Below are 27,505 nucleotides of genomic sequence, written 5' to 3'. Positions count from 1 at the left end.
ACAGTTCCTGGCTATAGTTAGAGCTCTGAAGGATACGGCTGCTACTCAAAGATCACAGGTAGCACTCGTCCATCACTTCGAGTTGCAGTAAAGAGAGACAGGCCAATCTGTAGTAAGCAGGTTTATTTCATCTCTTCTGACATTTACAGATTAGACAGCTGCCAAGAAGATACAATAAAGTGCTTCACCAGGAGTTACTTTCTGAACTCATCAGGAATTGCTGACGAGATGAGCATATGCTGAAGCTGCTGCTAGTCCCCGTCATGGTGGCCACATCCCTACTAATGAAGGAGCAATGCTGAGCTTTTACCATGTGTCAGGCTTGGCTTAATACACCAGGATTTCTGGCTCACTAGCAAGAAACAAAGCACACAGAAAACCTGCTTCATGATGAAGCTTCAGGCAGCAGACGTGCCCGCCTTTCCCCCATTGTCATCTGTTCCTGAGCTGATGGAGGCAGCCACAGATCTGGATGAATGAGCCAGATTCTGTGCAGCGAGAGAAACATCTGCCTGACTCAGGCCACCAAACAGCATTTGTCACTGGTCTTGTTTCTGAGTGATGACAAAGAAAGGACAGGACCCAAGGGGTGAAGGCTTCATCTGAGAACTGGAGGATTGTCTCATTTTCCTCACCTCAGCAGCAGTGCTTTACAAACACAACTATAAACAGCTACTGCACATTAAGAATCAAGCTGGGATGTCTACTTAGAGAGTAAATGATTGCTTTTCCCCACATGCTCCCCAAAGCTAGCAAAAGACCTACTTTATCTGCAGAACCTTGTCAGCTTGGGCAGTAGGACCTCTCAGCCAGCCCTGGCAGACCTGCAAAAATCAGGTCACCCACCCTGGTCACACTTTTGTGTGAGTGGCCTTCTTAGGCTTGGGAAAAAAGAAATTCAAGGGGTTTCCTCAACAATAATTTTTGTGTGCTGATTAGGCTGTGGTGTCCATGTAGGGCACAGAAAAGAGAAGCAGATGCAAAAAAACCACAGACCCTTATTCCAGAGACACCATGTAAAATATCCCCCTGGGATTTCCCACCATGAGGGAGTGATCCACTTTGATTATCCTAGCCTTGATTATCTCCTAAGCCTGCTTTTACACTAAAGCAGTGTAAAGAGGCCAGGAAAAGATCTGGACACAGTTGTCGTCTTAAGGTGGAATTCTTCATGCGATGCCTTGGCACAGCATCCTGGGAAAGATGGAAAAGAGAGCACATCATCAGCCAGCATCTGAGTGCCTCACAGACAGCATGCTATCAACTGCTTGAGCAGGCACAAATACATTTCTGGGGGTTTTTTTGGCCCTGAGAAAAGAAAGAAGGAAAAAAAAAAAGGGCAGCAATTTACCGTGTGCCTGTATCACTTCAAGCAACAAGTCCATCCAGGCACACAGTAACTTCACTCACAATTTCAGGCTCAGAGCCAGACATTTCTATCCAGGCTATCAAGAAGTTTTGGATGGGGAGCCACAGTGGGCAGTAGAGTCTCATAGCTATTGTAGGCTTCATCATAAGGTGTCAGTATTAAGCCTTTTCACGACCTCATCCCCTGCCAGAAAAAACAATTTCCTTGCATGGTTTCTGATTACCCAAGTGACAGAACCTCAAAGGGAGTTCAGAGATAACAGCAGTCAGTGCAGGCCAGGACCTTTAAAGAGACTTTCCTTCCTGTGTTAAGGTCAGTCAAAATTAATTGGGCCTGAGGGATCAAATTTTTGTAAACACATTTATGTACAGTTAGATATCTAATTCTCAGAGTTGCCTGTGAAAACTCACCTAAGGCTTATCTGGATCCTTAGGTACATAAACACTTTTAAATAACTATTCCAAAATCTTGAATTCTGCAGTCGGACAGAACATTTGAGCTGTAATTTACGAATCCTACTGTTTCCTGATAATGGGATTACTGGAGAAGTTTTGCCGTAGCTTTGAGAAAGGTCAGTCTTTCTTATCTATATTTTCATCTCTTAAACTGGGGGAAGGATGTAAAAAAAAAAAAAAAATCCATCTTATTAAAATAAACAAAGCCTATCTGAATGAAGAAATGGAATCTTCATTACCATCCTGTACACCAACCAAATATGCCAAAGGGATTCATACAGTTCAGTCACATTCAAGTAACATTGATTAGTCTGTTGTTCTGTGAATTGCATGCCATTTCAAGGGCCGTGTTTGCTTCCTTATAGTTTAATGGCAATTTCAGGTAACCTTGCATTTTGTGTGGTTGCTTTCGGTCTAAAATATTTGCAGTACCTGCTGGCAACAGCATCTGATAGATGCTTAGAAACATTGCTTAATTCTGTTAAGACACATGGTGGCTTTAAACAGTAGCAGAGTTCACCAGGAAAAAGAAATTAGATTGCAGTTTGCAAAGGGAGTTGCAGAAAGGCTTGCTGGGTGAGGAACTCTTTGCAGGGAGATGTGGCTGGACTAGCTTTCCTGAGGGCTACTGAAGGACTAGACTGAGATTATGGATACAAAATCAGCTCCAGTCACTGACTCTGTGAACTGCCTGAGAAGGTTTAATGTATTTTGACAGAGAGAGGTGGAGTGGTCTGGGAATGAAAGGGGAATTAATACAAGGAAATCTGTGTGGGTTCCCAAGGAAACTCCGCCGCGTGACAGTGTGACAAACCTCCTGGGATATATGTGGCATATGCAGTCTGATGTCTTCATTGCAAGCCTTGAACACGTGCAGGAGCTGAGACTAGTAGGTACTTCCCAAAGCTGTTTTTCTGGCAAGCTCAATTCCCTGACCCCTTCTGTGAGAAAGCTTCACAGATCAAGGAGGCAGTGTGCCTCCCTTTTCTGTGCCAGAGGATTCACGTGAGGGAGAAACAAGCAAACCGTCTTGCCAAAGAGAGAGGAGAAAGCATGGAAATTATATTCAATCTGTGTTTTTGCAAGTGCAGGGAGGGGCTCTTGCTGCTCCACTTCTGTGGAGCTGCACTATGCCAGACTAGGCCAGCTTTTGAAACTCTGCTGGTTAGCGCATTGAGCAAAAAATAATTCTAAGCATCTTGTAAAACTCTTCTCTGAAAGAGAAAGAAATGTTTTACTTTCTCCTGTCAAATTGTAACCATATCTTGGGAGAGAAATAAATGTGTTTTGGCACACAAAGAGGTCAGGCTGCATTTTGATGGCACAGTTCACACTTTGTCCCTGAAATACACTGAGCATTTGGAAGAGCAAGACAATTTATTACTGAATGAGACGATGTGAAGAGCATTTGGGTTTAACCTCTCCACCAACAGACGTTTTAAAATACTCATGGCAAGCTGTTCCTTTCTGATAGTAAAATACTGTCGGAAGTCGGTGGTACACTGCTCTTCCCAGGATATAGTTGCTGTAGTAGGTCACAGCAAAGATCAGGCCAGGCTGGGGTCCCTTGATAGGAGAATAGCTGATGTTTCTGGCAATGTGTCCCACAGTATGATTATGCATGCTGCGAAAACCATCATTCACCCCCTGCCCAATGAGATGCCATGGGGAACTGCAGTATGCTCTTTTCTGGTCATGGCATGAAACCCTGCCAGTGGTTTGCTGGTGATATACTGATGCTTGAAGGAAGCTCTTGTGTGTGCACCAGTGATCTCAAAAAAGGCCTCTCTCCTCATCCCCTCGGCAACCTCCCCCGCTATGCCATCCATGTTACTGAAAACAGAGATTTTTGTCTTTACATGGATTCAGGGGTGGGTGGAGCCAAGTGGGAACCCTGCTCAGCGTCCTGCCCTGCTGTGCCGGTTTCAGCTGGGATAAAGTTCATTTTCCTCCTAGTAGCTGCTGTATTTTTGATTTAGTATGAGAAGAATGTTGATAACAGTGAAGTTTTTATTTGTTGCTATGAAATCAAGGACTATTTCCAGTTTCTCTTATTCAGCTAACTAGCAGATGAGTGGGAGCTGGGAAGGGAGCTGATTTCCAAGTTTTATGATCGCTGCTCAGGGTCTTTCTGTGAATTGTTCATTGGGTGGTAAGAAAAATTGTATCATATGTAGTTTCTTTTGCATATTCATTACTACTACTGTTATTAGTATATTTTGTTGTCTTATTAGACTGTCTTTATCTTAACCCACGGGCTTTACCTTTTGTCTGTTTCTCCTGCCCATCCCACTGAGGGGAAAGGAGCATGGTGAGCGAGTGGTTGTCTAGTGCTTAGTTGCTGGCTGCTGGGTTAAACTATGACACCTGCTCAGCATGGGAGCATTTGCACCATGTTCTACAGAGCTAATCCTAGTGTCACATGGCACCACGCCTTTGGCTTTGCTCAGCTGAGCTCATGTCTGATAGGAAAAAAAAGTGAAGGGACGGATCAGAGAAAGTGTGCAGATGTATCCTGCTGTCTTTTCTTTTGTTTATTATCACCTCCCTTTAATGCAACCAGGCTGTCCTCAGGAAATCTGTCTTCTCCTTTACCACACTGCACAGCCTGAGGAGCAAACAGGGCATCAGCTTGAACTCCAAAAGTAAGCAAAAACCTGTAACACATGGGCTTGCTAATTATTTACAGCCTTGAATAAAAGCATGACATTTTCAACCATTGCTGAGGGCAAGGTGATACCTGCTCACCCTCTTGTCCTCTGGGATTTTTGGGTGCAGACCATGGCGTGTCTTGTTAATGTTATTGGGATATAAAAGAAGTGTGTGCATTACCCCATGGCTCCCTAGGAGTTAATAAGTAATCAGATTGGAAGTGTCATCCAAGACAGGCTCATGCAGCCAGATGTCACTGATGCTTCAACACCACCACAGAGCCTGCAGTGTTGAAGAGGGTCACGTATCTGATGTTTGCAGACAAGTAGGAGGCGTTTCCAGGCTGCTTTAACATGTGAGTGGCAGTAACATTATGGCCTCCCTGAGCCAGACGACATTTCTGGTTTCTGTCATCATCATGCCTTTGGGAACTCACCCAAGGCCTGCTACAGAAGCAGAGGGACTAAAGAAGGTCAGTGGGCATTTCTGTGTCCAGTGTGGTCTGTGGGGGCAAGAAGACCAAAGCACAGGTAGCTGAGGGAGTGTATTATGGGAGGTGTGTGTCTATCAATCACAATTTCATGTGTTTTGGGACCACCTTGGGCTCTGTTAAGCATCCCACTGCCATCCTGGCCTGGATCTTCAAAGCCCAGTTACACAAAGCGCAATGTGAATTTCAGCTGAAGACATGGGAATAAGCCTCTTGCACCATATCGCTTTGAGGTCTTTCTCCCACAGCAGTCTTTCAGAGAAACTAGATGATGGAGCTAGGATTTAATCTGAAAAAGGTAGGGTATGAACCTACAGGTCACCCTTGTAGAGTTCAGCAGGTGGGACATGAGCATTACTTTCTCTGTAGCAAGCTGAGTTGTGTTTTATCCCCTTTCTCTGCAGAAGAGATGCTGGCCCCCTCTCTCTCTCCTTCCAGCTCATTCTTCTCAGTAATGCACTGTAACCCATGACCCCTTGGATAAAACATGAAAACGTTAATTGCTTGGAAACACTCCACAGAAAGTGGACTTTAAGTGGACTAATGCTAGACAGCAATGGAAATTATGCCATGGACATCATCAGAAACCATCGCAACTAATGAGATTAGAGTGGATGTCACAAGAATTCATAATGATCTGCTCTGTGCCCCAAAGTTTTGTCAGTGTGTCTGAGCCATGCTTTGCTCTTCTTCTGCCTTCCACTTGCACACTTTGAAGAGTACAGACAAAGGAGGACCCCAGGAGCCTTTCGTCCTACTCTGTACCTCTCTTATACAACCCATGTTTCTAAATGTATGCAGACACAACAGCAATGGCAATGACTTTACCGCGAACTCCCCTAACGAATAAATCGTCCTAATTTCAACGCAAAGTTAGCACAACCATCCACTGTGTCATTTCTGTGAATCACAGTGATAAAGGGCCATGCTTGTTGAGGCATTGATTATGCAAATGCAATACAGCACTAATGAATGTAAGCAAAGTCCTACAGTGCCAGGACAAGGCAGGCTTGTGCCAAAACTCCTAGGAAGTGGCTGTTGCTTTGTTAAAATGAATAAGTGATGGGCTGGGGTAAACAGGCTCTCGGGAGCCTGGGACTGTACTATTCAGTTATTTCAGATCCAAGGTTATGGTCTTTATTCTTTAGGGACATACTTTCATACCAAACATTTCTGATTTATAAGCAGCAAGGCCTTTCTCAGAGTTGCTGCAAATTGTGTTAGTGAAGGGGGTATTCTGAACCAGGATGATCCAAAGATCAACTCCTTTGTGATAAGATAGCAGTGTATTGGGAGTGCAGTGTAAGTTGCTGGAAAAGATCCACAATACTTTGGATTACCTTCATTATTCTCCAAAACCTAATCTAATTTAACACCTCATAAAGCAAGGCTTTGCTGAGGAGGCGCCTCTGTTTTCAGGCAGATCTCATTGTTATTGTGTCTGTGCTGATATTTGATACCTTGATGTTATCATTTGTATTCTCTAGAAGCCTATAAAAGAGGTCTAGAGCCAATCAAGGGTTAGTCCTGTGCCGCTAGATGATTTATGGGTAAAGTGTAAGAAAAGGCCCTGCCACTAACAGGGAGAAGGGCAAAATAGCTCAGTGAGGGATAATATAGCAGAGAAAGGCAGAATGATTTCCTCAAGGTCACACAAGTCACAGCACAAAGCTGGGAATAGGCTTGATGACTCACAGGGAAGTGCAGTATATTGTCCTGCTGATGTAGAAGTCTCTGATATCCCTGACTAACACACCACATCAAGTAGTTATTTCATGCTCTGGAATTCTCTGGCAACAAGTATGAGCCAACAAAAGGGCTAAAACAATGAATGTAACTTAATGCATGCCACCAAGGGTTTTCTGTTCCCAATAGGTGCCAAGCACAATTGATTTTCTTTTACAGTTGCTTTCTTTGTTAGATGATGTCATGGATTATTTATCTCCGAAAGTTTTAAATGATACAAAGCTCTTGATGAGACGCTGACAAAAACAATCCTCAAGTCTAGCTGGTGCAAGAAGAAAGGACCATAAATTCCCTAGCCTCGGTGTTTCCAAGACTTGAAAGCAATTGCATTACTCTCACACGGTGAATGCAAGAAGAGCAGCTCTCCTACCATTCCCAATTCATGCAATCAAGCGGCTAGTACTTGGTATTGGGGTGTCAAAGCCTCCCAGTCTCACTCTTTGCTCCAGAAATGAACACCCGAAAGCACCTTGGACTGGTGCTATTGGACTGTGCCTCAGTGGGCCATGGCTGGAGCAAGGGTGCTGTTCAGTTTGCAGCTGAGCCAGTGAAAGGCATAATTCTCCCTAGTGCATAATGCAATTGGAGTGTTTGACCTACTAAGGTCTGCATTGTCACAGTACATGTTGGTACCCTCTAACATAGTTCTGTGTATTTTATTAGGTTCAAGCAATCCCCCTTTGCAGCCTCAAAACAAAGCAAATACATGCCTCAAGCACACTGCTAAAGGGCTTTTGAATGGAGACAGATGAATCACATGCCATTTCACAATTAGCTCTTTAATTTTGAACATTAATTACGACGCTGCTATTTGGAGAGTTTAGTTCGCATCAAACCCACTTACATTGTCCAGAGAAGGGCTACAGAGATACTGAAGTTTGCAAATAAATCAACAGGACAAAAGAAAAGTCAGTACCTGTTGGAGCCCATGGACTGAATACTAGTGACCTGGGAAATGCTTCACAAAAAAAAGTCTTGCTTACTAGAACATGGGAAGAAGCAACGCTTCAGTTACAATACTATGACACTAAAGGAATACAGGCACACTGAAGAAAGAGAGTGCAAGGCACAGCATAGGCTGCAGATGGGAATCCACAGCCCAGCTGTGGTTCAGCAAGTATTTCCCCTAGGCACTATTAAAGTTATCCTATTGAGCTGTAAAATCCTTTGAAAATTACATTATTCTTGTGCAAGAGCAAAAAATGTTACTTATTTGGAGTTGTAAACACAATAACTGAAGCCAAAAGTCTTATAAAGAGGCTTGGATGTGAATTCATTATGAATACACTCTTATGAAATGAGATTTAATGGCTCTTCTTTACATAAGAAAGTGGAATGAAATCTGGAAATAAAAAGAGATGGAGATCAGGATGTCCCAGTCGTAACATAAACAGGAGAACTACTAAGCAGTAGCTACAGGTGAGGCAACAAATATGTTTATCCCAAAGAATTAGAGACACTGAAAACACCTGCTGCTTTCCAGAAAGACAAAAGTCGAGAGAAGATAATTCCTTCCAAGATACAAAAAGAAGAAATGAAATTATTAAGAAGTCAGCTGAAAAATACACCTCCATCATGGCAACAGCAGAGTGGCACTGGTCATATTCTGAGGACCACCTTGTATATCAGCCAGAAGATAGGAAGGACATCACTGCAGCAGGAGCATCCAAAGCAGGGTTTGGAATACAGACAGCATGTTAAGTTTTGCCGGTTGAATGGGAGTTTTAAGGAGCAATGAGGACTTTACCAGGTCATGCTCGCTACAGCCTTTCTGGCATGTAAAGGAGGAATTCCTTCTTTCAAGTGTCTCATCTCAGGATGCAATATGTCTCACTCCCTCTGTCCCCTGGCACAGAAAACTCAAGAGCTCAAACCCTGAGAATTTAAATCAGAGACCATTGCTGGAAAACACACAGCAGACTGGAGATTTGCGTGAATGTAATTTATTCTCCTTTACGTACAAAAAAAAAGCTGCTGTAGAGAACAGGGTTCTATTACTCAGTACTCTGCATGGTGTTCAACTTGATTTAAGTGGCAGAAACCTTAAACAGGGCTCTAAACAGGTTTCCTAATGGTGCAGTTCAGGCTACTGGGAAAGAAACATTTGTTTGGTTAAAGCAAACAGAATTAGATTAGTTTCCCTGAGGGAGCCAGGGAGTGAAACAGGGAAGACACAGAGGAGACACGAAGTCCAGCAGGACATGGCTGGAGATTCCTCTCATACCCTTTTTATCTTTCACAACGTCTGTCCAGACTGCAGTGATCATTGTAGCCCACAGATGCAAATGATACATTGCAAGTGAAGTCTGTGGAAGAAATGAAAATTATGAGCTAGATTGTCCCTGGGATCCTGATATGCACAAGAGCAAACCCATCAGCTTGAAAGGGCTATTTCAGATTCATGAAGCTGTAAAAGAACTCAGAAGATCTCAGGAGCAAAACTATTCTGGATCATGGTCATTTATGGAGGCAAAAGCTTGCAACATCAGAGCTGCCCAGTTCAAATCATCTGTTTGGAAAGGCTTTTTGGAAACATGCGTTTTATTTATGATCTTAAAAGCTTTAGCACTGACCATGCACAAGAATACATTCTAGAGCATCTGTAGTTCTCTCAGCCATGCAGCAAGCAATACATGGGAAGCAAGCAGAATAAAAATACTGTCTTACAGCAGTACTGGGAAGAACAGCATGCAGATAGTGGAAAGCAACCAACTGATGCTGAATCCAACTATGTGGAATGGAGATGAAGATGCAAATCAAGTTTTACGAAGAAATTGTGTCCTTGAACCATCATTTATAGCTTGTCTTTGATTTGCTTTGATTGCAATGGATGCTGGAGTAGGGTGAGGAGCAGCACCAGTGGTGGGACACATGAGGGACGCACGAGGGAGTCACACAGGCTGGTCTGACCGGGGGCGTTCCCCCACGACTGTCCCTGAGCTGCTGATTGGATGAAAAAGCAAGGAGCGGAGCCTGCAGCCAGCAGGGCGGGAGATTTCAGCAGGTGAAGACAGGTACCCCAGTTGATTGCAGCAGAGCAGCATCTGTATTTCTCACTGGCAGCATGGTGACTGTCCTCTCAAAAGCAGTCATCTGCTTCTCCTCAGCTTCCAGCTCCTGGCAGGACCAATGCAGCCACACAGATGAAGATCCTGTTCAAGCATGTGACCACCTAGGTTTCCAGCTGTGGGATGTGGGAAGTGGTATTCCAAGAGGTGGAAAGGATGTCACTGTTTGGCTTTAGGACTGGTGCCTCTGCCAAAACTTTGGGGTTTTAAACCTCACAAAAGCCTTTGAGACACAAGGTATGCTGGGGCCTGACAGGGTGGGGAAAATATGTCTATGGGCATAAGCCGGTTGGACTGATTGAGAGAGCTTTAAACTAGAACGTCCTCTTGTGTACTATGTACAGTTCTGGGCCCTGCAGTTTAAGAAGGATGTGAAGGTCCTTGAATGCATCCAGGAGGGCAACAGGGCTAGAAGGCATGTCCTGTGAGGAGCCGCTGAGGGCTTTGGGCTTGTCTGGTTTAGAGAACGGGAGGCTGTGAGGGGCAACCTCATGGTTCTCTCAAGCTTCCTGAGGAGGGGACCTGGAGAGGGAAGTGCTGACCTCTTCTCCCTGGGATCCAGTGGTAGGATGCGTGGAAATGGTTCACTGCTGCATCAGAGGAGGTTTGGACTGGACGTTAGGAAGCATTTCCTTACAGAGAAGGTGGTCAAGCATTGGAACAGGCTCCCTAGAGAGGTGGTTGATGCCCCACACCTGTCAGTGTTTCAGAGGCATTTGGACAATGCCCTTAATAACATGCTTTAATTTTTGGTCAGCCCTGAATTGGTCAGGCAGTTGGGTTAGATGATTGTTGGACGTGCCTTCCAACTGAGATAATCTATTCTATACTCATTTCTTTGGGTGCGAGCGCTGCAGTCCTGAAAGAGGAAATTTTATTTAAACAAGCACTTTTCACATGGGGGTGACAGCTGAGGTAAATGCAGGTTAAATCAATGGTCTTCTCTGGTGAAAGCAATGGTAACTACTTTGCTTGTATCACTCATATAACACGAGGCCTCTTCATGAACGTGCAGCTTCACATCTTTCTCAGCCTTGAAATAAAGATTTGTACTTGTTGGTTCAATTCCTGTTCTCTTCCCAAAAGTTTTCTATGACCTTGCTTTGGAAAGGGAAAAATGAGTAAAACAGCATATCTGATTTACTGTCTCCAAGAGCCTAGATACCAGTGCAAACAGGCCTGTTTATTTTACAAGTGCCTGTACACATAATATTCGAATCAAATATTGGTTCTGGAGTATGGACTCATAATGGGATAGTTTTTTACTTGATAAATAGCTGGGTTTGTGTGAGGATTCATATCAGGCTGCATACAAACAAACCTAAAGTAAATGTTTGCCCGTCTCACAATTTTGCTGTGTTCTGCAGCACCTCTTGAAAGCAGACAAGTCATGCAAACTGTTGTGGTCTTCACCTTGCAAGTTTGTCTCCTCAGGCAGGCATGGATAGCGATGGAGTCTGAGGCAAGCAGAGAATACAGTTCATTCCTGTGCTTTATCAATGATAAATCAAGGAACAAAAATAGAAAACAGGCAAGACTGAAATCACCCACTTGGCTGCCTGGAATAGTGTGTTTCCAAAATACTCCAGTTTCTCTTTGAGCCAGAACAAAGATGCTTTTGCTTTTCTCCTACTTTTTTTTTTTTTCCCAAACTGGAGAGAATATGTGAGTACTCAAAGAAATTTCTCTTTTCCTGACACTGGATGACTTAAACTTTGTTTGGGTTCTTTGTGCAAAAGCTAGAAACAAAACAGTTCTATGATCATCTTAACATACCAGTTTACTAAAGTGCATGAATCTTCACGCTAACAAAAAAAATACATGGCTTAAAAGCCACTTGGCGTTTCTTTAAGGATCACTGTATTAATTTTTCTAAATGAAAAAACAAGTCCCTAGAGGAATCTAAGTTCTGTAAAGAAATGGGCTAGAATTCAACTACAGGATGTTGAAAAAAGGAATCTCTTGCTGCCCCAAAACTGAATTTTTGCTTCTGCATTCCTAAAGATTACATCCATTAAGCTCTCTCCTCCCACTCTACATCTATTTTTCTTTACACGGCTATATAAATACAGTTACTATTTTAACTGCCTTTTAAATACAAATGTTGCCAATTAGCCAATGTTTTGCATGCTGACTGGAAAATATAAAATTATTCATCTAAATCTACACACAGCCAGATCCTTAGTTGGTGTCAATGCTTTCAGCTCTGCTAATTTTTTTGGAGCTGGGCCACTTTATGCCACCTAAGGACAGAACTCAGTAGAATCCAACTGAAAGACTCTTTGGCTTCTCTGAGATATAGACCTGTACCGCTGTTGTTATAAATGCTTCAAAAAGTCTGGGCTATGTTAGGTGTTGGGACTGCTACTCTGATAAATAATAGTATGCTGGAATATTTTGCTACTACCTCAAACCCCCTGAAGCAGAAAATGCAAAGCCTGTTCTCTCTCCTCCTGTTTATATTGGGACCAGTAACGCTAATTTTCAAATTTAATTTAACATATGTCTGAAAGTTGCCTGATTGCCTCAGCCAAAAGTTACAACTGGCAGCTCCAGTATCTGCCATGACGGAATGCAGAGTGGACTATCTATGCAGAACAAAATACAAAGCAGCACCACTGATGAGGCCTGGAATAGAAGTTGTTCCCAGACAGTTGCCCAAATCTTTCACATTTAATCACAGCATAGGTCAGGAAAGTGTGAAAGGAGTAAATTCTGCTACATGTTTACTAGGAAATGAGAAATTGCCCTCAAGTATCATTGTGACATTACAGGGCTGAGTAAAACCAGGAGTTTAAAACACCTGATCAATTCAGCTGCTGTGTATCTTTACTTAAAAAGAATACTCTCAATGCAGCATAATTTGTATAGAGCTTGTTACTGGACCATGGAGTGGCAGTATTCCTGCCTGGCTTCAAACATAGGTTTTGCAATTGTAGGAATAAATGAAATCGAACACTAGCTGAACCCATCAAAGGGCACTGTAAAACCAAGGGAGGAGGGAAAATGAAACATAAAGCAACAAACAGAAGGACAAATAGTAATAATGCCAATGAGGCATGAATAGCCACACAATGATAGATGCTGTCTTGCAAAAAAAAAACATTTAAAATAAGAGTGTAGGTAATCTGTCTCCAGAAATTTCTCCACGCAAAACTTCATATTAGCATACTGGGGGCAGAGGACTGCACCGAACCAGGACTCTTGTAAGTTAAGGTAGCCTTCTTAGAAAGTCCCTCTTCAAAGGACCAGATTTTGGATGCAGATGTAAGCAGCTGGTTGTGGAACAGCCCCAGGGGTCACTTGGCTTTGATGCAGAGTGGCAACAGAAATGCAGATGAGTTTGCTAAACACAAAGCTGTCACATCCAAGGGTTTTTATTAATTAGCTTATGACTCAGTTGCTGCTCTGAAATAAATAAATACAGCCTACCTAGTACTGTCTCTTGATTTTGCTTTTTCCACCTGTAATTTCTGGAAATATCTTTGCATAAGAAGAGCTGTACAGTCGCTTACCTTGACAATTTTGTCTCTTGGTTATCCTATAGCCACTAAAGTCTAGGGGAGTTAAGAGTCCTAGATGTCGTGGTGAATCTTGCTCTCTCTCAGGAGGTGCCTCCACAACCCTTGAAGATGTGATGTTTTCCAAATCCTTAGCTGGATGTACCCTAACATCATCCCTGTGAATAGGGCAGGTTTAGTAGTAGAGCTGGTGCTAACAAGGTGTTGTTGGGAAAAGGGGAGGAGAGAAGCCTGCAAAGATTTATCTGAAATGTACTGTGGCCTCAAGGATCCTGGATGGGTTCTTATTCAACTGACCAGAACTTACCTGGACAGCAGCATGTCTGCCTTTTCTCTTCCATGCCCCAGTTGGAGCTCAGTGTGCTTGATTTTTCTTGGTGAGGCTCTAGTTTCAGACAGGAGGAGCCTTTATAAGCTAGTCATCAAACCAAGGAAATTTAAGTACATTTGCAAGTCAAAAATTGCTCGCGCTCTGTAGAGTTAATCATGAGATATGTCAACTTCTTTATTTTTGGGTAAATTCCTACTTTGGAAACTGCTTAGAGAAAGGTAGAGTTGCATGGGAAAAATGGGTCATATCTTCAGCAGGGGTAAATCATTACAGCTCTCTTGAGTCAGGAAACCAACATTGATTCATGCCTGCTGAGAAGAGGCATAACTTCTTTCAATGCATGAATGCAGTATTTGTAATCAGCAAATAAAAACCCTTTTAAATAAGACCCCAATTCCTATGAAGAAAGAATGTATGAGGCATTGAAAACTTGTTTTTTGTTAAGTTCCAATCTCCATTATTTGGAAAGCACAAAAATTAGGTTGCACACAATGTGTCATTTATTAAAACAATTTCTACTGGCAATGCAGTTTGGTCTCAGGGACAGTAATGTTGGAACGAGAGGTAATGGCAGCTTTGAGAGGAAGAAAATGTATGAAAAAGAGAAAGAATTAGACAACCACCCCTTTCTCAAGACCGTGGGGCTGCTTCATTGCTCTCATGAATGGTATACAGGGCATAGCAAAACTACCACTACAGGCAGCTGCACTTCCTCTTTTCTCCCAGAATGGCATAGCCTGGGCCTGTGCCGAGTTACAAGCTTTTGGATTGAAAATTTGATGCAAGTCTATACTATAGACCCAGGTAGGGCCGATACTAGTATTATTTCTATTATAAAGGACTCTGTACAACTATTTTTGTGGGCATAGGCACAAGAGATACAATGCTTTCTCACTGTTTTGCAATTGGAAGGGTGTCACTTCAGGAGCCACCAGAAGTAGATCTTGGCTCAGATGGAAACGAGGTGGGAAAAAAGTCAATGTTTAAAAGCCTGGAGTAAAGGCTGTAAAACCCCTGATACTCATTTTTAATGCTGCAGATCCAGGTTTTGAAGAATGGACCACCTGTATTGCACTGTAAATATGCATACACATTTTGTGACTGAGGCTCTCTGCATATGCATATTTATTATTATTTATTAGTTATATGCCACTAGGAATGTACACGGGTCTTCAGAGACATATAAAACAAGCTGTTACCTCCCGTGAATTGCTTCCACTGCAAGTGCTTTGTAAGGCTCCTTAAGCAACTAATTCGGAAACCCAGTTTTTAGTGCCACTTTTTAATGACAGATGTGCTGATCAAATAGAAATCATTTGTTTTCCCATTGAAATTTTGTGACGGCTGTCACAGACTGGCAGTAAGCAGATTTCAGGATGAAGTATTCCACTGGAGTCTTCGTTATAGGAATACTCTTTCTCTGTCTTTTTTTTCTATTTTATGAGGTGATTTATTTGTATTAACAAAGACCTTGAAAGCCGAAAACAGAAATGGATTCCTGTTATGCAATGTACCAGACATGCACAGTGTGAAGACGGCTGCAGTACCAAGCAGCAAAGAATTTATAATGCATTTCTGTTTCTGCTGGACTGAGTCACCAAGATGACTCTGTCTGTCTAAGTCCAACTGTATCACACTTTGGCTGAAGTATGAGCAAGAGAATCAGCCATTTGCAGATTATGTGGTGAAAGAAAAAACCTACATAGAGCATGTGTCAGAATGGCTCTATCATGGACTTAAAGTCGTAACATTCCCAGGAGGACTACTGCTGCACATGCAATGTAAATTATACAAACCACCAGCCAACTTGGAGGCACTTCAAATAGCTGTAGCTGCAAACCCCATTTTTACTTCCTTAAGGTACTGGATGGAAGTATAAGAGAGGGACTGCAAAGTGGCAGATTCAGCTCATGGTCAACTGGAAGTGCTTTGAGATCTTGGTCATAGCAGCAACGGTGCGAGGAGGCACAGGGCTCTGGGCAGCAGCCTGGGATATCTCCACCACAGAGAGACAGAAGAGAAATGATCCCTCTAGTGCGCTGTTGCTGCTGAAGAGGAGGGAGAGCTCTATGATGCACTTTTTCCAGGAACAATTTGGGGGATGTTTCAGAAGCAGTGTAACAGAGGAAGCCAATGAGCTTTTACAGCCCCAGCACTGGAAGAAAAGGCATTTCCACTGCATTTAGCAGTGCTGACAATTCGTATTTTGACACAAGTGAAACAATTAGGGGATGCCAAGCAGGTCTGCAGTCAGAGCATCGGATTAAACAGTGTGTGCTTACCACTCCTTTCCCTGGCTTTACATCAGACTCACACCAGTGCGTTCATTTACCGCTAGTTTATAGCAGCCCGGGAGAGGAGGGCGGAGCAAAGCAAGGTGGTTTCGATAAATTAGCCCAGCTTCATTAGCTCCCACCAACTTGTTCTAACATGTCTAGTGAGTATTTGGCTTAGAAAGTAAGTAGCATTCTCAGTACAAAGGGCAGGATTTGGCAGTGAGGATTTTCAGGAGATAACAGGTAAAGCTCTATTCCTACAGAATAAAGCCTGTCATAAACACTGTCAGTTACTGATTAATGCTGTGATTGCTGTGGCCATTTGCTGTCCCTCCCTGAGCATTGTCCACTTGCAAACTGTTGCAATGGGAGTTGGGCAAGAGAGGGGAAGTATTTTTTTGTCTCCACTGTTGAGAAGCTTTTAAATTAACTCTTCCCTCCGGAAAACAAACTAGCATCAATTTTCCAGTTCTTTCAGTGAGGGGGGGGGGAGGAGGAGAATGCATCACTACAACTCAGACAGATTGACTTATCATTGAGAAAAACTGAATAATTTAGGAGGCAAAATTATGTCAAAACCGAGGTCATCTTCCTTTAACAAAATGTTCCACGTGCCTTCTTCAAGCACCAAGGTTTCTGTAAACACAGTCTGTCCTTCTGTGCATTGGTACCTGCCTGCCCTTCCTTTCCAAGGCATGGGAGGGAAAGCAGTCCTGTGAGAGCTGACGTTACTGGGCCCTAAAGAAATTACGCTGAAGGCAGACATGAATGTTCCTCTCTCTTTTAGCTGGTGGATAAAGAAATCCATCTGATTCTGAAAGCCAGAGGAAAAGAAAAAACAGCTTTATGGGATATCAGACTTCAATCTGGTGGCTGTTTAAATAATTTCTCCAAATCTTCTCTAGCTTTCAGCTTCAGGGGGACATTTAAAGTTGGACTGCCCGTGCTGCTACTGCTATTGCTGCTATATGAGGCAGTCTGCTCACAGCTGGTCCGGGCTATGCAGGGAAGCAGGTTTTGGAGCAGTGCACGGTTGTGCATGGGGACGCCAGTGGTGCTGTGTGGATGGAAGAGCAATGAGGGCAGCTGCCGTGAAGGCAGAAATCCAGGTGCTCTTTAGGTGAAGCTGGAGGAGTTTGAGAGGAGCCATTACAGCATTTGGAGGAGTCTCTGAGGTGACAGAGAGGAGAATGCAGGGCTGGAGACTCCATTTTTGAGCCGTGTTCCTCCACAGTGGGAGCGTGGGAGAAAAAGGGCTGACTCTCATGGCGTCCATCCCAGCCATCATGGAAGGCAACACCTCGTGAATGGACACGAGGCAATGATGAAGTTTTGTATCTCTCTTTGCTTAGAGAGTCTGAGCTTGTCATCTGGATTTAGACCAAAGGAAAGCCCCTGGTGGGACACATGATGTGGCTCTGTCTCGCAGGTTCCATGACTCAGGCTGTCCTAGGAATAGAAACCAGCACAGGGCTCTCTCAGATCCAATGGTTGTCTGACATCTGCCTCAGAAATAATAAGGTATTTTTTATCAGTGGTACAGTGCTGCAGTTCCCAGAGACCCACAATCCAGAGCCTGGGAGACCTGAATCCTGCCAAGGCCCAGGAGTCACAGGCTTCCTTGGAAGGGCTGTTTCCCCAGAGGTTTCAGTGATGGACCTCTTTCCTTTTGGCTACAGAGCATCCAGCAGGGATGCTGCTTTTACATTTGGGTGATGCCTGATGCCATGGTGATGAGCAGCAGTGTGAGCCCAGCTGAATTCAGTCAACAAGCCTAGAGCCCTGAGAAGGGCCAGCTCTCTGCTGCAAGGTCTGTTGTGTTACCAGTTCAATGTATGCAGATACACAGGCATATCCAGGCACCTTCAGAGCAGGTGGGATTGCTCCGATCCTGCTAATGGGGAGGGGTGCAGAGAGCAGCTCATATTCAGGAATGATTCCTTTTTCTGTCCTCTGTTATCCTCTGGCTAAGACATCGCTTTGCTCTTTGCCATGCCTGGGTTGAAGTCAGTGGTGCTCAGCAAGCAGGAAGGAGGACAGTATCTCTTGGGATATGGTCCAGCACACTCTCCTCATTTACCACTTTTCCAAACAGCCATCTCAGGAATTTAGGTGGCAGCACAATGGCTGGCTGCAGAAGCGAGTTTTAATGGGGCCAAGTGAGAGCTAATTGTGTCTCTGCTACAAAGCACAGGTGGCTCCAGTGGAAAAGTCAGGCTGTTAAAGTCTCCACCACGCTGTGTCGGTAGGGACTAATTTCAGTCAGATACAGAGATTCCAGCACATCTCTCACCGCCTTCTTGTTTCTATAGCAATGCTGGGGCCAGTCTGCACAAGGACTCTGACAGCAAATTGAATTATAGTGCCATACAAATAAGAGGATCACTGCTCCAGAATACCTGTCCTGGAGTGCGGGAAGGTCTTGGGAAGACACTGCACACTCCATACTAAATGCTTGATGCAGAGAGATGTACAGAGTAAAGAAAAAAATCTTCATTCACCTAACTGCCGTATTACAGAAAAAAGTGCTTTATATGAATATAAGAAGGCAGGAAGGGAAACCAGGAAGGGTTCCAGAATGGAAATAAAAATATTAGCTAGAAGTAATACAATCTCTTCTAATGGGCTTTTAAAAGATATTGATGAATTTGATGCTAAGGATTTCATTCTCTGAAGGATTTTATAGGATCATCCAAATGTCCCACAGAAAAGCAGCTACAATATCCCCAGGAAATATCTTTGTTTTCCCTGTGCTCCTCCCCTCTCCCTTTTTTCATTTGTTGTCTGGCATGACTCAGCAAGTGCATAACATGTTAGCACCCAAGCATCATTTGGGAAACTTTAAAAGAAATCAGGAAAGCTGACATTTTCTTAGATATGTACAGACCAAAAAGTCTGTATTCTGTTACCATGGAAAATTCAAACTGTGCTGGGTGTTGTGCTTTTACATAATAAGAGACAGTCTCTACTCCTAAAAGAACATAGCATGCAGTTAGGAAAATCAAGCAAGACTGTGTGGAAAGGAGTGTTGCTATCTCTGTTTTTTCAGCTGAGGAATTGAGATGTGCAAGGATTAAAGCATGCTACAGGAATGCCACATAACCCCTGAGAGCACAGACCTCCATCCCCCAGAAGCAGGAGAATAGGGCCCCCAGTTTCATTGGTCTGCCACCCCCTCCATCCTACACTAGTTGCCTTCCTTCAAGCTGCAGTTCCCATTCTCTGTATGTTTTGTTAGGACAGCAGCATTCCCTTCCTAAAGCAAACTGATGTCGAGTTCTTGGTCAAAGTTAGTGCTTCCCTGGCATTAGCTGCTCCAGGTAGAAGTTCAGTGAAACTCTCAGGGTTTACCTGAAAGTCAGATGGAAAATTTATTTGTGTTTTTTTGGTGGGTCGTGTTTGGTTTTCTTTTTCTTGTCCTGACAGTTATTTTCCAGTCAGTACGGGACCTGGCATTGTTTTCCCAGCCTGACAATACTGCAGCCTCTGTTCTCATATGGCTGTCTCATCAACTTCAGCACAGTTAATCTGGAGCAGTTTCTGCAGCTCCAAATATTTCAGGAGATTAAGGAAAACCTGCAGTGGTCACATTGCTAGTTCTCACAACTGCATGAGACTAAGGGCAGCCAGATTTCCTCCCTCACAGTTCTGCTGGCACAAGACAGCTGGTATGGGAAGCTGTTTTTGTTTTGGAGTGACTTTAAGTAAAAGTCAACTGAAGCTACACGAACTACTTTTTAACAGCTGTAGTTAAGGTAGCAAAGCCAGATGTGCATACTCCAGCTAACTGGAGAACAAGCGTCAGCCATGGTTCATAAGGATGCTAGCAGCATCTTTCTCTGGTACGGCCATCACCCAAGTGCTCCCAGTCCAATGGGATAGATGGCATAGACAACCGGTGTGGAAGGGAGCGGGGGATGAACGAGTGCACTGCCCTGCACATATGACAAGATCATGAGGCATACAGGCACTGTATGTTCTTCTTGCACTTTGAACTGGTAAACTGTTAGGTCATGAAGCTCCAGTTCCTGAGATCTGTCTGTCCAGCAGATGACAGTCTTGCCTGCCTCCGTTTCCTCTTCTTCCTCTTGTCATGAACTGTCATATTATGTTTTATCACTTCTCAGCAGCTCAACCTTGAAGTCAGAACGTATCCACACACCTAGGGACCTTAGAAATCAAGGAGAAATTTATCATAGAATCATAGAATGGTAAGGGTTGGAAGGCACCTTAAAGATCATCTAGTTCCAACTCCCCTGTCATGAGCAGGGACATCTTCCACCAGACCAGGTTGCTCAGAGCTCCATCCAACATGGCCTTGAAGACTTCCAGGGAGGGGGCAGCCACAGCTTCTCTGGGCAACCTGTTCCAGTGTTTCACCACCCTCATGGTGAAGAATTTCTTCTTAATATCTAACCTAAATCTGCCCTCTTTTAGTTTACAGCCATTCCCCCTTGTCCTATCACTACACACCCTTGTGAAAAGTCCCTCTCCATCCTTCCTGTAGGCCCCCTTCAGGTACTGGAAGGGTGCTATAAGGTCACCCCGGAGCCTTCTCTTCTCTAGGCTGAACAGCCCCAACTCCTTCAGCCTGTCCTCACAGGAGAGGTACTCCAGCCCTCTGATCATCTTTGTGGCCCTCCTCTGGACCTGCTCCAACACATCCATGTCCTTCTTATGCTGGGGGCTCCAGAGTTGGACACGGTACTCCAGGTGGGGTCTCACGAGAGCAGAGTAAAGGGGCAGAATCACCTCCCTCGACCTGCTGGCCACGATTCCCTTCATGCAGCCCAGGATGTGGTTGGCTTTCTGGGCTGCAAGCGCACATCGCCGGCTCATGCTGAGCTTCTCATCTACCTTATCTACAGGTCTGACTTGGATGAACATTCACCACCAGACTGATCACTCCAATTTCAAACTAGTATCCTCCTCCTAGCCATGTGGCTACACACAAAGTCCTGAAGAAATCCTGAGTAGTGATGTTCCGCTTTAGGCTAACAGTGCCAGTCTCAAACCAGCCATAGCCAGTGTTTCCAGCTCCTGCCTCCCCAGTTGCTGCAGCTGTTCCCTGGGTCAGAAAAGGCATGAAAACAATGGCCTTCACTGCTGATTGCATGCCCCCTGTTTTATCCCTGAATCTTGACATAAACATTTTTCCATGCCTAGCAATGCTAAACATTGCTTCATTCCCAGCTGATACTCATTTTAATTTTCCCTTCAGCACTGCTCTTCTGTCTCATTTGTTTGTAAACACCAAGCACTTTAGATGATTGTATAGGGGAATTTGGCTGATGTTGGAAGAAAGTTCCTTCCTTCTGGCTTTGTTTCCTAAGGGGTCACAAGCAGTGCTCCAAGGCAAGCACTGAACAAGTTGATTAATATGACCAACAGAGGAAGATGCTAGCAATATCTAGTGTGCATGACATGTGGAAGAAAAAGGTCTACTGAATAGTTCCCTTGCCTACTCTTGCATTGCACGAAATGCTTCCCATGATGTGTCTAGCAATACCAGCCAGCTGGGAGCATGATCTGCCAGAATGCTACACCACTGGGCTGCAGTTCCCCTTCCTCACTGAGCACGGCCCAGCCGCCCGTCTGTCCAGACGCCTCCTTGCTGTGGATCTTGGTTTTTTATGTTTCTTTAGGTCTATTGTTCTTATTGTCACCACTTCTCAATCATTCCTTTCTTCATCCCTTTGCGAAGATAACTCCACTCTCAGTCTGACTTGGCTCTTGCATTTTGGCCTGAAATCGCATTAATCCTTTCTCCATGTCATCTAACTTCAACCCAGGCCCTCAAATTCTCTAATAACACATTGCCATAGTTAATAGAAACAGACCAAGCTTTTCTTTTTTTTTTTTTTTCTTTCAGAAGGGGAAAAGCTAAGTGACACAGGGTTTCTAGTTGCTTTTTTCCTGATGCGCATACAAAGAGCAGTCACCATTAGGACATAATTCAATTAGATAAGATCAGCTATCAGAGCTAATAAACTGACACAAAAATGAGCTTGTGCTGGCCATCAGCAAAGCCAGATAAGGAGGTAGCTTCTATCCTGTTAATTAGTTTCAGCAAATGTGCATCTGTTTGTCCCTGGTGTGAAATCAATACTGGGCAGCCCTCCTCTGAGCCAGGTCTCCCTCTGCCAACCCCATGGGGCCCACCCTGAGCTATCCAGCCACTCACCAGATGTAGCTGCATCTGCCCGGTTGTCCAGCCTGTTACTTAGCCTCGCCTGGGCTACTCTTCCACACCACATGGCTGCCTTTGTTCTCCTTGAATGCACATTTTATATACGGAGGGTGCCAAAGCAATATTGAATCCCTGCAGAGGTTCATCCCCAACTCAAGGAGAAGAGTTCTATGGAAATAGAAATTTCCATCTGCTAGTAGCGGATACAGTCAGCAGAGGCAAAAATGAGTGCTGCGTTTTAAAACATTTGTAGAGCCATGCCTTCTGGGGTTTGGTTTGGCAAAATAAAACCCCAGGCTGGGTCAGTTTCAAGGCACCAGAGTGCAGCACGGAAATGAAGAGATGTTAAAGAAGTATTTACCCTTTTGACCTGCATTTGCACTTTAACATCTCTGTCTCACTCCACATAAATTCATCTGATGGGGCTTCAGCAGCAGTGTCTGAAATAGGAAGCAGGAAACTTTCCAGAAATACAAAGTACCCTGACTGAGAAACAACAGAGTAGAAAATACAGTTGCATTGCTGTGGCTGACTTTCCCAGAACAAGGTACAAGTGAGTAACCTGGGCCACTACTAACACTTCCGTTGATACAAATGCACCTCCCAGGCAAAGACGAAAGCACCCTCTGGGAGAATGTGGCAGATGGGGGACACAGGTAACGCGAAGGGGGCTGTGGAGGTGCTGCTCAGCTATGGGATATACTGCTCACCAGCAGTGACTGCCCTAACCTGCTCCAGAGAGCTGCAGTGACACTTGTGTGTGAGAGCTCCTTCCTTTTGCAAAATTACATACTTGTATCTCCTTCTACTGCTCCCCATGTTCCCCTGTGTTCTAGTTGCTCTTTAAATCATCTATTGAGTCTATCAAGAACTGAATAGCCTTCCCTTAAAACTATTATGAATCCTTAACCCCTTACAAACTCGTTTAAAGAGGTATTGTTTATCGTGAACTAGTGAGGTCACATTTGGAGTGCTGTGTCCAATTCTGGGCTCCTCAGCACAAAAAATTATATGGACTTACTGGACTGGGTTCAGCAAAGGGCCACAAAGACAATGAAGGGACTGGAGCATCTTTTGTATGAGGAGAGGCTGAGAAGGCCTCACTTTTGCAGTGAGGGTGCTGGCTGAACCCTGGAACAGGTTACGCAGAGATACTGTGGAGTATCCATGGTATCCACAACCCAGCTAGGCACAGTCCTGGGCAACCTGCTCTATCTGTCCCTGCATGAGCAAAATTTGCAGTAGATGATCTCAGGAGGTCTCTTCCAAGCCCTTCTCAGCTTCTGTATGCAGAGCCAGTGCTCTGATGCTTTAACATCCAAGATTTAAAACTGCAGCAAAACAAAAATCCCAAGCTAGGACCAACAGTAGCTCATGGCCTCTCGCAAGTCCTTCAGTAGTACGTGTGAAGTAGATATTTATTGACAGCTTTTGAATGTCATAAAAATTTGCCACAACTTCAGCTTGTGGTTTTTTCTTCACACTCCCTCTTACTGTTCTGTTGAGATGTCATTCAGAAGACATATCCTGTCAGAAATTCCTCTCCTACTCCCTTTGAACAGGAAAGGCATAGAGAAATCCAAAATAAAGTCCCCAGATCTATTTCTTTTCCTTAGTGCTGTTCACTCAGTTATGCCTTTGTGTCAAAATAGGTAACCCAAAACAAGATGAAGATACAAAAAATGGTGCAATTTCCTTGGTTTTCCCATGAATATTCCTCATAAGCCACAGCATCCAGGGACATATCTAGGAGCCAAGTCCTTCCCTAGTTTTTATACCACGACAAATTCTTTGGCTGTGTTTGTCCTTTGCCTTAAATTATTTTGATAAACGAATTCCTTGTCATGGAAATTGTACAAAATCCATCATGAACTGTGAAGTACAAAGATCCCACAACCGAATGTCTTTAAACCACAGCTCACTAGAAGCTGGGAGAAATGGGAAAATAGTGGGAGGAATCTCTACTTTCTTGCCCTATTTCTATATTCTTCTTTAAGTATCTGCATCTGCAATGCCTCTCCCTCCATACAGGAGTGTTTTTCCAAACACAGGCCAGATATAGGAGCAGAGGTTTCCCTCAGGGTAATGTAAGGCACTTCACTGTGGGCCGAGCAGCAGCACGTGCAGAGAGCATCTTCAGTATTAATCTTGCTGTGGCTGAGCCACTGCAACACCCCTGCTAGGATTCCAGATTGCTGCTGTTGCAATGGTGCTCCTGCTGAGCAACTGCAGAGATCAAGAAGACAAGGAGTGAGCAGAGCTGTTGCTTGCAAAGGGCTGCCTTTGAGAAAGGTCTGTTCTCACCTCTGCCATCTGGATTGTCAGCATTCAGAGGGACTAGGACTGCAAGAACTGGTAGGAACACAGTTCCTCATAAACTCTCAGATCCTTAATGTTGTTCACAGAGTGCAGACATTTCTTCCAGCCTTAGCTTCACACCAACACTCACACCATACTGTTTGCATACACTTTATCAAAATATTTCAGAATTTCCAAAGAATATCAAACCCTCAGCAGATCTGGAGAATGGTGACACCTGTACTGCAGACCTCCCTCTGTCTGCACAGGATGCAATGTCACCTGATGGCCTGCAAACTGAAATAGCATAATTTCTCAGAATGACAAGGAAAAAAAAATACACTTCCCCCTGGAAAAATAACATGTTTTGGGTGGTAGTGTTGGTCACTTGTTTCTGATCGTAAAGCAGTGTTTAGCCTGGCATAAAATTACTTTATTCTTGAACGGACAGTCCATACAGGGGCATATCTGGTGCCTTGCTGACACAGTTTCTCCAAAGAGTTTGCTCTTTCCACTAACACTCCGTCTTCACTTGCTTTATGCTGCTTCTTCACCTGAATACTTACCACCTCTTTCTTCCCCTTGGCTTTATCAAAGCCACTGTGTGTTTACATATTACGAGCAAATACTACGACTGAACCAGACCGGAGTTGCTTTTTCATTGTTAGGTCTCTGACAAGATTTTCATTACCTGGGCTTTCTCTGCGAGAAACCTGCAGGTTTAAAGATTCTCACTCCTTGTGTATTTATATCCCTCCTCAACTCGCGGACCTGCCTATTTGCAGCAACTAGTGACTGTGAGTCCTGAGGCATTTTAATTTGCTTTTTAACTGATATTGCCCAAGTCCAGCCTCCTTCCAGTGGCTCCCTCCAGTGGCAGGCTCCAGAAGCTGTTTTCCTGCAAAAATGTCATCTTTGGGAACCTCAATTTATAACTGCTTGATTAACTTCTCTATAAAAACATGCTGTTGGTTTCCTTTGTGTACTCAAGTCGCAGGATGGAGAGGGAAGCAGATTAATGTTCACTCTGCAGAGCAGAAGAGACTGAAAGAAGTGATACTGGGAGCTGACACATAAAATTTGCACAGAAGTAAAATAACAAGCAGGGACTAATAAGATCCAAGAGCAAATCTGCTCCTTTACAACCTCTACATCACCAATAAGAGCTCTTGGGAGAGAGGGAGTGACTCAGATACTTGAAGAACAGGCAAAAAGTGGAAGAAAAGTACGTAGCAGCTGGGAAATGAAAAATCCACAAGCCTATATTATAACCAGGCACACTGCAATTCTGATACGGCTTCATCAGCAAGGAAATGAGAAAAATCTCAGCCCTAGGGGGATCTTTATCAGCAATGAGGCAGGAAGAGCAGGTCAGCCCAAACCCTAGGGAGGAAGGCAGTCTTCACTTCTGCATTAGCATGAGGGACACAGACTCCAAATACGTCTTCCTCCTGTTAGCAAAGGCTAACAGGGACGTAGGTAGGAGAGTGCTTACAGTTTTTGCGTTGCTCAATACCAATATGGATCCCAGAACATCCCCCTCCTTCTGCTTAAAAACTGAACAAATGGCATTGATTGTGTCCTACGTAACTACTTTTAATGTGGGAACCTTGCATTTCCAAGATGCAGCTGTCTTTGCCAGGAAACAAAATCCCCAAGGTTTTGAGCTCAGAGAAGCAAAAGTAAGTTCAGTTGTTTAATTGAGCCTCTGTAGGCTGCAATACAAAGGTGAAGGCATTGCAAGATAACACCATTTCAAACAAAAAGGCCAGTGCCTCCAGACTCAGATGGAAATATTAATGAGCAGCCTGTCTCCTACAAGTTTAGAGCGACAGCCATAAGGGGTGAAAGCAGCCAGAATCAATCCACCTGACTTGCTTTTTTAGCCTAGACTGAACTGCCTTAGAATAGGGAAAAGCTGAATCCAAAGGAAATACAACACCCCTAGTTTTGCTCTGTGAAATTTCCACCATTTCACAGAGTGCATTTTGGTACAATGCAGACGATTCCTCAGCTGGAGAACAAGGGCTATTGCCATAACATTTCAATTGAAAGAAGAATGCCCTTATCAACCTGGCTGTCCTTTAGTCACAGGCAGGGGAAATTGGCAACGTTGATTCATTTAGCTCAGGCACATTCAGGTCAAAATCAATCATGTCAAAAATACATCACCTGCATTCAGTAAGTTTTTTAAAAAGGAAAGAGAGATATAGAATACAAGAACAAATCACAGCAGAATGGGGCTTGATTTGAAGCAAACGGATCATTTGCTTTGAAAGGATAAATATGTTGTTCACTTTGAACACTTCCCCAATATTTAACAGGTGATAAGGCAAAGAGACTAGGCTTAGCTTTGAAATCACTGTATCTCAAGGTCAAAGAAACGGGACTGAGCAATCAGGGGGGCAGCAGGAGGCCAGGATAAGAGCTCCCCCTCTTCCAGACATATAGCTCCCTCCTAAAGCTTCTTGAAGTGGCTTGAATGGCGCCTTCCTTGGGGGCAAGGCTTGAAACTGGAGAGAAGAGGATTCTTTCCTCTGACACTGAATGGAAAGGGTTGCTCACATAAAGGTAGTAGTCTCTGGTGAATACTACCAGCCAGATCCTGCAGAGACACAAACCACCTGTTCCTGTGATGACTCCCCCAGTGTCAGTGAGTGTGTCTCACCACAAAGATCAGTTTTCAGGCCAAAATAGCTGTGGTGTGATTCACCTGTGCATATCTCCATTCCACAGCAGTCATGCTATCAGAAGTTGAACCAAAGTGTAACTAGCTGAAAGCACATTATATTCTTTAGGAAAGCTATGGATGAAAAGCGATGGCCACAAAACACTCCAGCAGACGTGAAACAGTAAGTTTGGTCAGAACTGTGACAGTGCAAACCATCACAGCTCTGCTGATACTGCTACAGTTCACCCAATCTACATCAGCTGAAAATCCATCCCATTTTCATTAGATAAGCATATTGTGGAATCTCAAGAGGAAAAAAAGCAACTGAGACAGAGCTACCATAAAAAGGATTACTCTGAGGCAGAAGTGTTTATGTTAAAAATAAAGGGTGAGAACTGAGAAAGGGATTGTAGGAAAAGTAGCTGAGGAACCAAGTCC

At 43.9% G+C, this 27,505-nt stretch overlaps 1 protein-coding gene across 1 annotated transcript in view; it reads left to right on the top strand.

Moving 5' to 3' along the window:
• Positions 1 to 1,880: 1,880 nt before the first annotated feature.
• The window catches only part of NCAM1 (neural cell adhesion molecule 1), a 228,454-nt gene continuing 202,829 nt past the window's right edge, over positions 1,881 to 27,505 (top strand). Inside the window, exon 1 of the mRNA XM_075442637.1 lies at positions 1,881 to 1,940. The gene's annotated coding sequence lies outside the window, so the exon portion shown is untranslated. The remainder of the gene's footprint in view (positions 1,941 to 27,505) is intronic.

The sequence above is a fragment of the Opisthocomus hoazin genome, chromosome 24 (genome assembly GCF_030867145.1).
Source record: "Opisthocomus hoazin isolate bOpiHoa1 chromosome 24, bOpiHoa1.hap1, whole genome shotgun sequence".
Taxonomy (NCBI): domain Eukaryota; kingdom Metazoa; phylum Chordata; class Aves; order Opisthocomiformes; family Opisthocomidae; genus Opisthocomus; species Opisthocomus hoazin.
Note: the sequence above shows the minus strand (reverse complement) of the source record. Positions and strands in the feature narration are given on the sequence as shown.